This window comes from Cervus canadensis, chromosome 15 (genome assembly GCF_019320065.1).
Source record: "Cervus canadensis isolate Bull #8, Minnesota chromosome 15, ASM1932006v1, whole genome shotgun sequence".
Classification (NCBI taxonomy): Eukaryota; Metazoa; Chordata; class Mammalia; order Artiodactyla; family Cervidae; genus Cervus; species Cervus canadensis.
In genome coordinates, this window is record NC_057400.1 from 57571464 (window position 1) to 57585809 (window position 14346).

The following is a 14346-nucleotide window of genomic DNA, read 5'->3' on the forward strand; positions in this document are numbered from 1 at the left end:
AATGAACAAATGTATAATTATTTTGCCACTGTGGGTCTCACAGAGGGAAGCAAAATTCTTTCTCTAAGCCCACAATGGTGGCTCTGATAACACGGTAATACATGGCCCCTGAGAGCCTGCAAGAGTCACTTTGTACTAACAAACTCAAATCAAATAGACTGCAGCATGGAACTTGACAAACAGATTGCTCCATCAACAAAGGTCAGAATGCACAATGATCCCCCTTATCCAATCAAATCTCTGTGCTAATAAAGACAGGGCTTGAGAACTACTTAGCTGCCACCATTCATTAGCATAAAAAACTTAGCAGTTGTTTACCATTTCATTAGCATTTTAATGACAGACAATTTGCCATGTTAAACACAGATTGTTTTAAAGTACTGGTAGATCTTCTGAATAAATATTAACTATGCTTTCATCAATTCCCTCACCTCAGCCTTGCTGTTTTCACTTTTAAAACCTGCTCTTTAATATCACTTTACCAAAATTGATTGCTTCAAAGGATGTTTCTGCAAACGGAAAATGAGTGGAATAAACTGCACATTTTGCACAAGTTAGTTTGAGCTGTGACCCCCTCTGTCATCTTATTCCAGATTTTGCTGCTGCTGCTGTTGCTGGGGAACATTTCTCCTCACCTCAGGATGCCCAAAAGGCAGTGGGAGATACAAGCAGCAATTGGGCCAAAATGCATTGCACCCTGCAAGAAAATGCTTAATTTTTCTAAAACTCAAGGACTCACTGAGGAACAAAGAGATTGAAAATATAATGAGCAGGTATTTCAACACAAAGGGTGGTATAATGTTCCTATTATGATGCTATTCTCATGGGACAGAGCCAATACTGTCTTTTATACCAATGATTTGGCAATATTATGTAAAATACTTCCTATGTGTATTTTCATCTCAAAGCTTAGGATATAATCTTATATACATCATAATAAATCAAGCCATAATAGGGATCTACCTTATTTGAAAATAAGGCTTTTTATATCACTATAAATATACATGTATTTATTTATATCAAATTCCTTTGAACACCCCAAAGATCTAACAGTCACCACTCTTACTGTGGAAATTCCACACGTCCATATATTCTCCCATAAGAATGCAATTAGCTCTCTCTCATAAATTTCATTTTGATGGTAAAAGCCAAGTTGTATTCATTGTACTGTGAAATCAATAATATGTGAAAATCAACTCACTACTGCCTCTGTAATATAATAGGTGCCTTATTATGTCAATGGATTATGTTATAATCCAGCACAATAAAACCTCAGTTGAGGACCAGGTAGTACTGGAAATGACTACTGTAGTCTTTGACCTTTAGAAATAGACCTCTGAAGGTCTATTCAGGTTTTAGCTAGAGGTTCTTCTTTATATACCAAAATACAAACAAAACACCTCATTTTTAGAGGGTATGCCAGAGTCAAAGAGAATCTGCATGGAGAAGCATCTACAGAATGAAATCAAATCTACATCTGTAACCTGTAGCAGGAGTTCCTTCTGATGCCATTATTATCAATATGTATGTTTGCTTTAGTGAGTACTGAAATAAAAGAGTTCATGTACTATAAAAATCTATTAGGTAGAGGTAATGTTGGTTATAGAATTCACAAAGATTTCTTTAAAGAAATTAAAATGAGCAGCATTTCAGATTTTCCACTAAACTCAGATTTTTCTTTTTATTTCCTTTCTAGCTTTGTTCCCCCTTATGTTGAGTAATTTTCCCTTTTGCCAGGACAATCACCAATCAATAGCTCCTCCTCTCCTTCCCTCATCATTTCCATTCTTTCATCAGTCTGCCATGTGAGAAAAACTAGAAACAAAGTGTGGAGGAGGGAACAATGTGAATCGTGTATGTGACTGATAAAGGATTATGCTTCGGAAAAGGCCACACAGTGTAGTATACTAGGCATTTTTTTACGTTTTTACAGTGTATATACTAGGCATTATCCTTAGCAGATTACATATGTGTGTATACATGTCTACACACATATAAGTATATACCATATCCATATATACTCATTTACATATAAAATTATGTACTTACATCATTTGATCACATATCACTTATATATTATTATTAAATATATATTTAATGTATATTACATGACCATATGCACAACTATGTACACAAAGGTACTTACAATAATCCAATGAACAAACTACTATTACTAAGCCTATTTTATAGATGAGAAACTGAGGCACAAAGAGGTTAAGACCAATTTCACATAGTTTGTACAAAAAGGAGCCAGGATTCAAACCCAGGAAATTTGACTGCTCAATTCTGCTTCTACTACTATGCTATGGTAACAGAATTGAATATCTGAAGATATCTCGGTTGTATAGATACATTCTCTAGTTTTAGACAGCAATATCTTATCAGCAAACTAAGACATTTAAAATCTTGGATTTCCTTTGCATGGAGGAATTAGTTAAAACTTTTATTTGAGCTTAATGTAGTATTAATACTGAAATAACTAAAATATATAAGATTTTTTAATGCTCTATCAGTTCAGTTCAGTCGCTCAATAGTATCCAATTCTTTGCAACCCCATGGATTGCAGCATGCTAGGCTTCCATGTCCATCACACATGTATCTAAAAATAACCTTCCATAAATAACAGCATTATTTAATTCAGTAAATATTTATAGAAGATCAACTGTACAGGCATAGCGCTGATAGGGAGTATAAATTGAGTCAGACAGAATTTATTTTACTTGCTAAGAGATAATAAAAAAAATAATAACTACCATTTAATGAGATTCTACTCTATGCTGGGTACTGTGCTAGTGATCTGTGGCCCTTATTTTATGAAATTATAACAAAACTCTATGAGGTTGGCATTATTATCTCCATTATACAGTTGAGAAAGCTAAGGCTTAGAGCGATTAAGGTCATTTAATATGTGGCAGGGCCAGCATCCAAACTCTTGTCTGTTTAACCCTAAAGCCCATGCCATTATTCCGAAAAGTAGGCTATTTATAAAGTTATGTGGAAAAGATTCTTGTCATCAAATATATAGAGAAGATGCTGGTTTCAACAGTCTGAAATGGGTCTTTGCTGGAAAACATCTTGGAGTTTTTAATACACTGATAGGTATGAATGTCTAGGGAGATATAACTTCTCCCCTCAATTTGAGAATGAATGAATCCTTTTTATTTTCACAGGGGCCTGGGATAACCATGATACTATGGCAAACCCTTTAGGCAATGCTGCTTTGTACACGTTAAAAGCACCTGTTGAGGAGAACACTGATGACTTTCAGGTCTACCATTTTCTTGCTGCATGACCGTAGACAAGTGATTTTACTTCTGTATACCTCTATACCTGCATTGTAGGACTGGTGGGAGAACTAATGGAGATTCTTCTATACAAGGTACTTAATCCTGTGCCTAACACCTATCAAGTTTTCATTAAGCTTCAGTTACTGTAGTTAGGAACCATTCCTATACCTCTGACACTATGCCATATCTCTGGAGAGTATAAATAGTTAAATCCATCAATACTTATAAAAGGCAAGATATGTCAGTGGTCATATATTACTAACAAAATTTTAAGGAGGCTCCAGTGAGAAAGAAATTAGATCTGGTTAGGAGCTGGGTTCATAAATATTTCCATAGATGAACTATCTCTTAAGATAAACCTAAGGAATGGTTAATATTTTGAGAGGTGGGTATGGAAGAATGGTGAAAGGGACTGCATAAACAAAAAGCATAGAAATACGTGTTAAAATTTAAAACTTGCTTAGGCACTCAGGAATTCTTACTGTTTCTGGATCAGAAGGTCAACAGTAAAGAGGAAAGCAGAACATCTTTGTGACCTTGGAGTAAGCAAAAGTTCTTAAACAGTAAACAAAAAAGTGATAATTATAAAAGAGAAAAGTGATAAATATACTTTATTAAGAATAAGAATGTAAGGATAAGACACAATCAAGGGGATGGAAAGACCATTCAGAGAGTGTGAGATAATATTGACAATATACACATTCTGACAAAGGACTTGAATCTAGAATAAAGAACTCCTACAGATCAGTAAGAAAAAGAACACAATAGGAAAGCTGGGCATAAGACTTGAATGGACACTTCACAAAAGTAGACATTAAAACGGCCTATAAACATATGAAAAGCACCTGACTTTATTAGTCATTAGGGATATTCATTAAACTATGAGATATTGCTTCATACCTCATTGTAACCATTGTTACAATGTATGTTGTAACCATTGTTTCAATGGTTACAAGGAAGAAAGAAGATTATCAAGCTCTGAGGAGAATATGGTGCGCATGAGTTTGGGTAAACTCCGGGAGTTGGTGATGGACAGGGAGGCCTGGAGTGCTGCAATTCATGGGGTCGCAAAGAGTCGGACATGACTGAGCGACTGAACTGAACTGAACTGAGAACTCTTACCTGATGTGTAAATTGTTAAAATTATGTTGAAAAATAATTTAGCAATGTCTACTAAAACTGAATACACACTTATGCCATGACTCAGCAATTTTCTACTTGTAAGTCTATACCTAATAGAAAAGATCTGTACAAGAATATTCATAGCACTACTGTATATAATACTCCCAAACTGAAAATTCACCAATTAACCCATCAACAATAAAAAGAATGATTCTGGTATCTTCACATAACCTAACATTCACATAATGGAATATAGCAATAAGAAAAAAATAAGAAAAAATGGTATATGGTGATATGAAACAACAAATAAATCTTGTAAATGTCATGCTGAGAAAAAGAACTAAAATAAAGAAGCACATCAACATGCTGTATGATAGCATTTACTTAGAGGACACAACCAGGCAACACTAATCTATGCTGTTTGTTAGAGCCCTGGCTATTCTTGTAGGAAGAGTAGGACGAGGTTAGGCTGCGGTGGTGCCTGGAAAGGAGCAAGAAAGGGACTTTTGGGACGCTGGAGATGTTTAGTTTGTAGTTCTGTTTCCCACGTGTGCATGTCTGTATACATTCATTCAACTGTACATTTACAATATGTGCACTTTTCTCTATGTTACATTTCAGTAGAAATTTTTAAAAAGCAATGTGTTTCATATTATTAGTTTTAGTAAACACTTTGATACATACAGGAAAAATTCCTCAATAAGAACATCTTCAAATACTGTCAAGTCTGTATATTTTTAGGATAAATAAGGTTTTTAAAGTTATTTTTTCTACCACCAGCTTGATTTTGCTCAGAATGATTTGTGAGAAAATAAAAGTTCCCTTTAATACTGATGCTTCCTTGATGAATTTCATAAGTGGACAGAGGAGACTGACATAGAATCCAGTGATGCCAAAGAGAAAAAATGTGTATCTTAGAACTCTTGAGTCTTTAAAATCCTGACAATTGGCAGTTTTATGCCTGAATCTCCCTTGGGGCAGCTCAGGGTTCCCTCCAAAGTGCTTCAACAGTAGCAGCAACCTGGCAGAATGGTGAGTTTAAAAATAAATCCTTCTGAGTACCACCTTGAAGTTTATAAGCAATAATGAAGTGCTGCATCACAAAACAGCAGTGAAGCCACATCATGATAGATTTTAAGCCACAATGTCCTTTGGGCTTAGTAGTGATATGCCAGCTTCTACACAAAATGATGAATCTTGCACTAAGATGCAAGGGATGACTTTTTGGATGTGTAGCAAAACAATACATACAGCTCAGGGTTGGTTTATTTATATCTGAATATTTTGTCCATGCACTGAACGTCTTAAACACTGAAAAAAAAAAAATCAGTACGATTTACGTACTACAGAGTACAAAATATAATTTGATTAAACGTGTGACATACTTCATTAGCTGCAATCCTTTTTTAAAGTGGCATCAAAAAAATCTGAGAATTACAGAATTTAAGTAAAGAAGACAACTAATTCACAAAAAAATCTTAAAAACCAATTGTCCTCTTTAAGCTAATTTAAATAATTTTTGCCTGGGTTGTAGTGTTCTTCCATTGTAACCCACTATTATTAGCATGACCACGCACAAAAGGAAACTCCAAGAAAGGAAAACAGAGTTCCGACAGGTGCTTTGTCAAGGTTTTTGAAATAGTTTTTAATACACCTGACTTATCAAAAGGGAATGTCATATGCTTCATTCCTAAGTTACTAAGTCTTTAGAGAAGCCAAAATTATCTCCAGACAGGGCTTTACTAAAATTGTCTGAGGTCGAGACTGGATTGGGAGGTCAGCAGCCTGACGAAATTTTCTGGCAAAATAAGACGTAGGGAGATGGTCCTGAGCTCCATTTGCTCGGCGACTCCTGTCTATGGCGTCAAGATGCTTTCATGAGGTCTGACGCTTTTTTGCTACAGGATGCCAAGGAACTCCTTGCTCTCCCTTTGTGGCATGCTAGGGACCTACTGGCAATGTGACTTATTTTAGAAACTTACCTCAAAATACAAACTTTCCTAGGAAAGAAAACTTATGTTTCTCAAACTGCTGAATATTTCTAGAAGAACTATATTTCATAAATTCTTAGCAGGAAACATAATTTAGGAGTCTATCCTTCATCTTACATGAGGAAAATGGGATTAGGAGAAATTAATCCAGCATGGTAACTGCCTAATGGTAGAATTTAGAGCTCATTGCCCAGAGACACTGTTTCAAATATTTGTCTGTACAAAGATGTACAGGAATCATATACTGAAGTCTTTACATTTTAAACAAATTAAAATAGATTAGTATTCAGGCTGTTTTTTTTTTGCATATAGACTGAACTGTAGAAGCATTCATTTTTAAATGAGATTTTAATTTTAATGGCTTTATTAGTATGAATAATGGAAGAAATTAAACGAAAGAGAAAAGCCAGTGTGGCCAAGAGCCAACAATTCTTCCCCTTTTAAAGAGCAGCAGAAGATTGGTTACAACACCTAATTTTAAATAATTATTTTAATATTCCCAATGGGGGGGAAAGAAGCAAACAACAAAACCTATTCAAATTATGCTTTAAATCATACTGCTTGGATCAATATAACTAATTAAAATAGCTTCATATAGGAGGTACACACATTTCTGGTGGTGGTTTTTATACTGAATTTCTAGCAGAATTGAAACAAAAATTCTACCTGAAAAGACACATTTTTCCAAATAGTGGCAACTAACCTTCTATTGGAACAGATCAAAGCAGCAGGGCCTTGGGGCCTCTGGCTCTATCTCTAGGCCTCTCCTCTGCAGCTCACAGGAAGGGCCCGCCTGAAGGGACTGCAAACAGCAACTCAGGAGGCCCACACAGCCGAGCTGCTGCTACAAATTCTATAGCTCCAGGACACAAAATGCTTTGCCCTCCAGTTTCAGAGAATTTCAGTCCTTGCATTCAGTGTTTAGGCTATCTACATGTAAGAACCAAAGAGGGGGAAAGAATAATGGTTTACTTAATTGCCCTTTTTAAAACATATTTTTTCTCCCAGAAGCTTGCTCGATTTAAAGAAACAGAGTTAATATTTGCTCTGCCAGTGCTCTCTACTCCCACCTTGGTAGAAAAAAAAAGGTTTCCTTAGCTTAACTATTAACCAAACATTTCAAAGCTATTCAAAACCCGGTGCCCATATTAAAAAGAAAAGTTAACAGGCTCCTAAAAAACACAATTTGGGAATAAAGATTTCAGTAAAAACTGCACTAAAATCTTGTTCCCTTTTTGCATGCATATGTCATGGCTGCCATAATCATAATGCACTGAAGAGAATTCAGAAAAAAATTCTAGCGGAGTATTATAATCACGGTGACCATCATGGACAAGGCCACTCTTGGTCCTCTGTCAGTCAGAAGCCATTTTTATCCAGGTGCAGAAGAGGTGGCTTCCACCTGGCACTATAAGTATTCCACCTGTGTAAGCAGTTTTGAAAGCCACCATTCTGTCCCTGTGGAAACCGGTATGGGGTGACTAAACCTGGCCGTGCAAGGGATAGGATGAGCAGAAACTGGGTAATGGGGCAACAGTGAGGTTAGAATAGGGAAAAGGATGAGGGAGATTTGGACAGGGAAGAAACAGTGGTAAGTCTGGCTGGATTTTGCCAAGTGGACTAGAATTGGCACCAATGCCTTATTTGGAATTTCCCAACATCTCACTCCTAAAATGATTCACTTCTTTGTCATCTTCAATTATTTGGCAGAAATCTATAAAGAATGAAGGCGAGCAGGACAAAAACTGTGTGAGCAGGAACAGGGCATCTAAGTCCTTCAAACAAAGGAGCTGGGCAACCGGGAGACACCCTCATCCTGAGAAACACAGGGACTCCTCCGACCCAGGGGATGCTCGCTCTCCAAAGCATCTCTAGCACTGAACAGAGTGGCAAACCCCTGGCCGGATTTCTTGGAACTGTGCCACTGTCCAGACATCCTAGAGATTGATGCTACTTGCTTCAGTCATACAGGCAGCTTCTGGGGCACAAGTGATATGCAAAACAGCATCAGATTAGGTCCTCTGGTGAAAGCCCAAGGAGTTTCTGCACTGGCAGTGAGTCATCATAAATGACTATGACTGTCCCCGGTATCATGTTTATTCCTGTACCTTTATACTGTTTTCATTCTTTGGAATTTCTTTCTGGCTTCCCAAATGACTCTTTCTCACTCCCCCAGTGAACACCAAAAGTCAAAAACATAACACTCTTTTAATAAGGAGCCACACGGAAAGTAGGGAATTTAATCACAGCACTCATCATTTTCCTTTTCTTTTCTTTTTTTTTTTTTAATCATTTTCCTTTTCAATGATTTGCTTTCTAAGGCAACAAAGGAATGGAAATATTTTCTTTTAGAAGAATATTTGTTTTGACTCTTGGCCTCTTCTGAACTTCAAACAACCTTTTAAAGCTCCCTTTGCTTTAAAGGACACAAATGGAAAGTAAACATTCCTAAAAATGGATCTAGTGCTCCATGCATTTAATATGACAAAGCATGTTGAAATTTTAGTTAAAGAAAGGCAAAAGAATCCAAAGTTCCCAAATTGCACAATCTCTATTTCCAAACCTCGATTGACTTGAGTCTCTTTTTCTAATACCCACGTCCTCTGTTGTTCTCTTATCTGACTTTGCTCTGTCTCTCTAGTCACCCCCATCCCATCTGTTTATCTTTTCTGCCTCTCACATCTCTCTTAGCTCTCTAATATCTCTGAAATTTTCTGTCTCTGACTCTGTATGTGCCTATCTCTCTCTCTCATCTCTGTCTCTCTCTCACTGCAATACTGCCAGAAAACTAGAAAGAGCTCATAAAATTTGTCATTTGCCTTATTTTGCAGCTGAAGCATATTAATTTCACTTTCAATATTTGCTTCTATAAATCAAAAGATTAACAGCAAGATTTTGCCAATATCAGGATGAACTTGTCCCCATAACAAGACAAAACAATTAAGGCTGTATCTCCAACTATGTCAAAAGCCATCATGTCAGTTCCAACAACTGAGGGTTTTTTAAAATGTGCTCACACAATACTATCTGCCACCCATATGACAGAATGGGGCAAGTTAAGAACTTAAATCTAACACAGAATTTAATGATACATTTTTACAGAAATTCACCATGTGCCTTGGGTTATACAAATACTATAACTTTTCATTGAGAGGGACAATAAACCATTACATGGATTACAATTATCCCATGTTTTCCTGATGAAAAAGTGATCTTCAGGGATAAATAATTCCATCACCCATGTTACTCAATTTTATTACAGGCTACCAGACAGTATTCTATCAATCTCAATGTGAATTCTTGAGCATGTACAATCATCTGCTTAAATATACTTCTTGAAGATAATAGGAAAGAGAGAGAGAAAGGGTTCTAACATACTTGGATTAAATATGAATCATATTTTTACCTAGTAAAAATGTGAAACAAACATCAAAAGAAAAAGAAAGCATAGTTCATCAGCACAAAGGAAATGTGGGAAGTCTGTCACATCTTTATTATACTTATCAAAGTGACCCTGTACAACAATTTATTTATTTATTTTTTTTTTCCTGTACAACAATTTAAATAAAACAAGTCAGATATGCCAGGGTGATATTGGTTGGGGGAGTCACAAAATCAGAGCATTACTCTAGTTCTGATACATTTTTCCTTTTCTAAAGTTGGTTTTAACTGTTTTACATTTTTTGTCATATTTTTCATGAAAAAGCTCCCAGAGGTGTAAAGGCAGATCAGTCAGCAATGCTTACCTTGGTTTTTAAGATTACAATTCACGTTCACTTCTGCACTTGAGCACTGTACGAGGTAGAAGACTGAGAGATAAATAATTCCATCATTTCAACCTGTGCTCCCATGAAATATGGTGCTAAGGAAACAGCCGACACACAGTGCGTCGGAACAAATCACACGTCCTGTAATTGCCCCTTGGCTCTAATTACTACTGAGGGTAGTGCTTGCAACTTGATTCCAGGGAGAGGGCATACTACCTTCTGACGACACTGAGCCAAATATATCCTAAAAGACTGACACTTACTTTCTTTCCTGTAATTTTTCTGAGTATCTCCCAGCTACTCAGTACCTGCCACTCTGCTATGGTAAAAATTAAACCAAATAATCTGACACCCACCTATCCTTTCCAACAAAGCAATTTAGTTCTCTTAGAATATGTACTTATTGTAACAATTTGGAATTTTTGGTATCACTCTGACTTGAAAGGACTGTTTTTTTTTTTTTTCCTTTTCTAGGTGGGCAACTAAAATTTTGAAATTGCTTTTTACTTAAAAAAGGAAAGTGTTCTCAAAATATGAACTTTATTTATATTCTGCCAGTCCTGAATAATTTATTTGCATACCATTAGACCTAGAAAACTTGTTTTCTTTTCTGTGGAATTTTAGGTTTAAAAAATATTCACAACATATAATTTAAAAAGACTAAAGCAGATAATTTGATGTGGATACCACTAATAAGGATATTTATGCATTTCAACTCAAAAATCTAATTTCACGTATATGGGAGAATTATCATAATGAAATTAACAGTTGTGTAGGCTTGGAACTAAAATGATATATTTATTTGTATATATAACTAATTCTATTCTCCCTCTAGTGACCTCTGACCATATGATCAGAAGAATAAGGCCTCTGATATGTCCAGGTTACACAGGGTGGCTATGACCAGATGGTTGTTTTGCTTCTGCTAAGGTGATGGTCATTGATACTGTCGCGTTAGCTTACTGAGTGTTTGGCTGAATGAAAGAAACTAAAAATGACTGATGCTTGCAAATGCAGGAAGGATTTTACACCTTTCATTGTGCAAGTTGTAGCACATTTGCCAACCATGGCAAACACTTTAGTAATGATGTACAGAACAAATTCAGTTCAGCTCAGTCACTCAGTCATGTCCAACTCTTTGCGACCCCATGAGTCGCAGCATGCCAGGCCTCCCTGTCCATCACCAACTCCCGGAGTTTACCCAAACTCATGTCTATCGAGTTGGTGATGTCATCCAGCCATCTCATCCTCTGTCGTTCCCTTCTCCTCCTGCCCTCAATCCCTCCCAGCATCAGGGTCTTTTCCAATGAGTCCACTTTTTGCATGAGGTGGCCAAAGTATTGGAGTTTCAGCCGCAGCAACAGTCCTTCCAATGAACACCCAGGACTGACCTCCTTTAGGACGGACTGGTTGGATCTCCTTGCAGTCCAAGAGACTCTCAAGAGTCTTCTCCAACACCACAGATCAAAAGCATCAATTCTTCGGCATTCAGCTTTCTTCACAGTCCAACTCTCACATCCACACATGACCACTGGAAAAACCATAGCCTTGACTAGACGAACCTTTGTTGGCAGGGTAATGTCTCTGCTTCTTAATATGCTGTCTAGGTTGGCCATAACTTTCCTTCCAAGGACTAAGCATCTTTTAATTTCATGGCTGCAATCACCATCTGCAGTTGATTTTGGAGCCCAGATAAATAAAGTCAGCCACTGTTTCCCCATCTATGTGCCACGAAGTGATGGGACCAGATGCCATGATCTTAGTTTTCTGAATGTTGAGCTTTAAGCCAACTTTTTCACTCTCCTCTTTCACTTTCATCAAGAGGCTTTTTAGCTCCTCTTCACTCTCTGCCATAAGGGTGGTGTCATCTGCATATCTGAGGTTATTGATATTTCTCCCTGCAATCTTGATTCCAGCTTGTGCTTCCTCCAGCCCAGCGTTTCTCATGATGTACTCTGCATATAAGTTCAATAAGCAGGGTGACAATATACAGCCTTGACGGACTCCTTTTCCTATTTGGAACCAGTCTGTGGTTCCATGTCCAGTTCTAACTGTTGCTTCCTGACCTGCATACAGGTTTCTCAAGAGGCAGGTCAGGTGGTCTGGTATTCCCATCTCTTTCAGAATTTTCCACAGTTTATTGTCATCCACACAGTCAAAGGCTTTGGCATAGTCAATAAAGCAGAAATAGATGTTTTTCTGGAACTCTTTTGCTTTTTCGATGATCCAGCGGATATTGACAATTTGATCTCTGGTTCCTCTGCCTTTTCTAAAACCAGCTTGAACATCTGAAAGTTCACGGTTCACGTATTGCTGAAGCCTGGCTTGGAGAATTTTGAGCATTACTTTACTAGCGTGTGAGATGAGTGCATTGTGCAGTAGTTCAAGCATTCTTTGGCTTTGCCTTTCTTTGGGATTGGAATGAAAACTGACTTTTTCCAGTGCTGTGGCCACTGCTGAGTTTTCCAAATTTGCTGACATATTGAGTGCAGCACTTTCACAGCATCATCTTTCAGGATTTGAAATAGCTCAACTGGAATTCCATCACCTCCACTAGCTTTGTTTGTAGCGATGCTTTCTAAGGCCCACTTGACTTCACATTCCAGGATGTCTGGTTCTAGGTGAGTGATCAACACCATTGCGATTATCTGGGTTGTGAAGATCTTTTTTGTACAGTTCTTGTGTATTCTTGCCACCTTTTCTTAGTATCTTCTGATTCTGTTAGGTCCATACCATTTCTGTCCTTTATCGAACCCATCTTTGCATGAAATGTTCCCTTGGTATCTCTAATTTTCTTGACAAGATCTCTAGTCTTTCCCATTCTGTTGTTTTCCTCTATTTCTTTGCATTGATCGCTAAGGAAGGATAATTACACCTACCTAAATTCAGAGATTTGGTGTATCTACTTAAGCCAGATTTGCACGGTAACTATCAGGGACAGGTAAACCTAAGGGAATAATTAGATGTGGCAATCAAATTGGTAATTATAAAACCAGCTCTTAGAAATGGTACATATCTCTTGGCCTCAGTTGTTGTGAATAACAACAGCATAGGACTCTAAATGGAACACAGTATGCTAGCTCTATACTTACTTTCCCCTAAATAATAATTGTGGACTTCTTACTCATATAATACTTAGTTCTTCATGATTAAAATAAAATTGTAGTCACTGCTGTGGTTTTCACTTTATTTTTTATTTTATGATATACCTCTCCTAAGAAAACTCTTTACTTGTAGCAATTATGTTGATGCTTCATTTAAATTATTTTTCTTTCATCAAGCTAGACAAAATATTTCATTCTTTTTTTGCCTAATCTTAAATCATGCCTGACAATGTATTCAAAAGCAGAAACATCACTTTGCCAACAAAGGTCCCTTTAGTCAAAGCTAGGGTTTTTCCAGTAGTCAGGTACGGATGTGAGAGCTGGACCATGAAGAAGGCTGAGCACTGAAGAACTGATACTTTGAACTGTGGTGCTGGAGAAGACTCTTGAGAATCTTGGACCACAAGGAGATCAAACCAGTCCATCCTAAAGGAAATCAACCCTGAATATTCATTGGAAGGACTGATGCTGAAGCTGAAACTCCAATACTTTGGCCACCTGATGCAAACAGCCAACTCACTGGAAAAGACCCTGATGCTGGGAAAGATTGAGGGCAGGAGGAGAAGCGGGTAACAGAGGATGAAATAGTTGAATAGTATTACTGACTCAATGGACATGAATTTGAGCAAACTCCAGGAGATAGTGAAGAACTAGGAAGCCTGGCATGCTACAGTCCATGGGGTGACAAAGAGTTAGACATGGCTGAGTGACTGAACAACAACAACAAATACCTGAATCATACCTGATTCTTAAAAGTATTTTCTAGAACATTTCCAGATCTTGCACACTAGTCCACTGTAAGGTTCCCCAAATCCTTTATTTGTACCTCTCACAGGTCCTTAATTTAGTTCAGTAGTAATACCGAATGTAGTCCCTAGATCAGCAGCATCAGTATCATCTGAGAATTTGTAAACAGAGCAAATCCTGACTTCATCCCAGACTGGCAGAATCACAAACTCTTGGGGTGGGATCCAGCAATCTGTGTTCTAACTGGCCCTCCAAGTGATCTGGAAGCACTCTGATGTTTGAGATCCACTGATCCACGCACGTAGGTACCAAAAGCAATAGGAGAAAG

General features: G+C 37.3%; 1 protein-coding gene across 8 annotated transcripts in view; it reads right to left on the reverse strand.

Annotated features, from left to right (window-relative positions):
- Positions 1–14346, reverse strand: part of ZNF385B (zinc finger protein 385B) — a 333103-nt gene that overhangs the window by 101424 nt on the left and 217333 nt on the right. Inside the window, exon 1 of one of the 8 annotated variants that reach the window (XM_043487747.1) lies at positions 10147–10771. The exons of the other annotated variants lie outside the window; for them this stretch is intronic. The gene's annotated coding sequence lies outside the window, so the exon portion shown is untranslated. Of the gene's footprint in view, positions 1–10146; positions 10772–14346 lie in introns of those variants that run through there. 8 annotated transcript variants of the gene reach the window in all.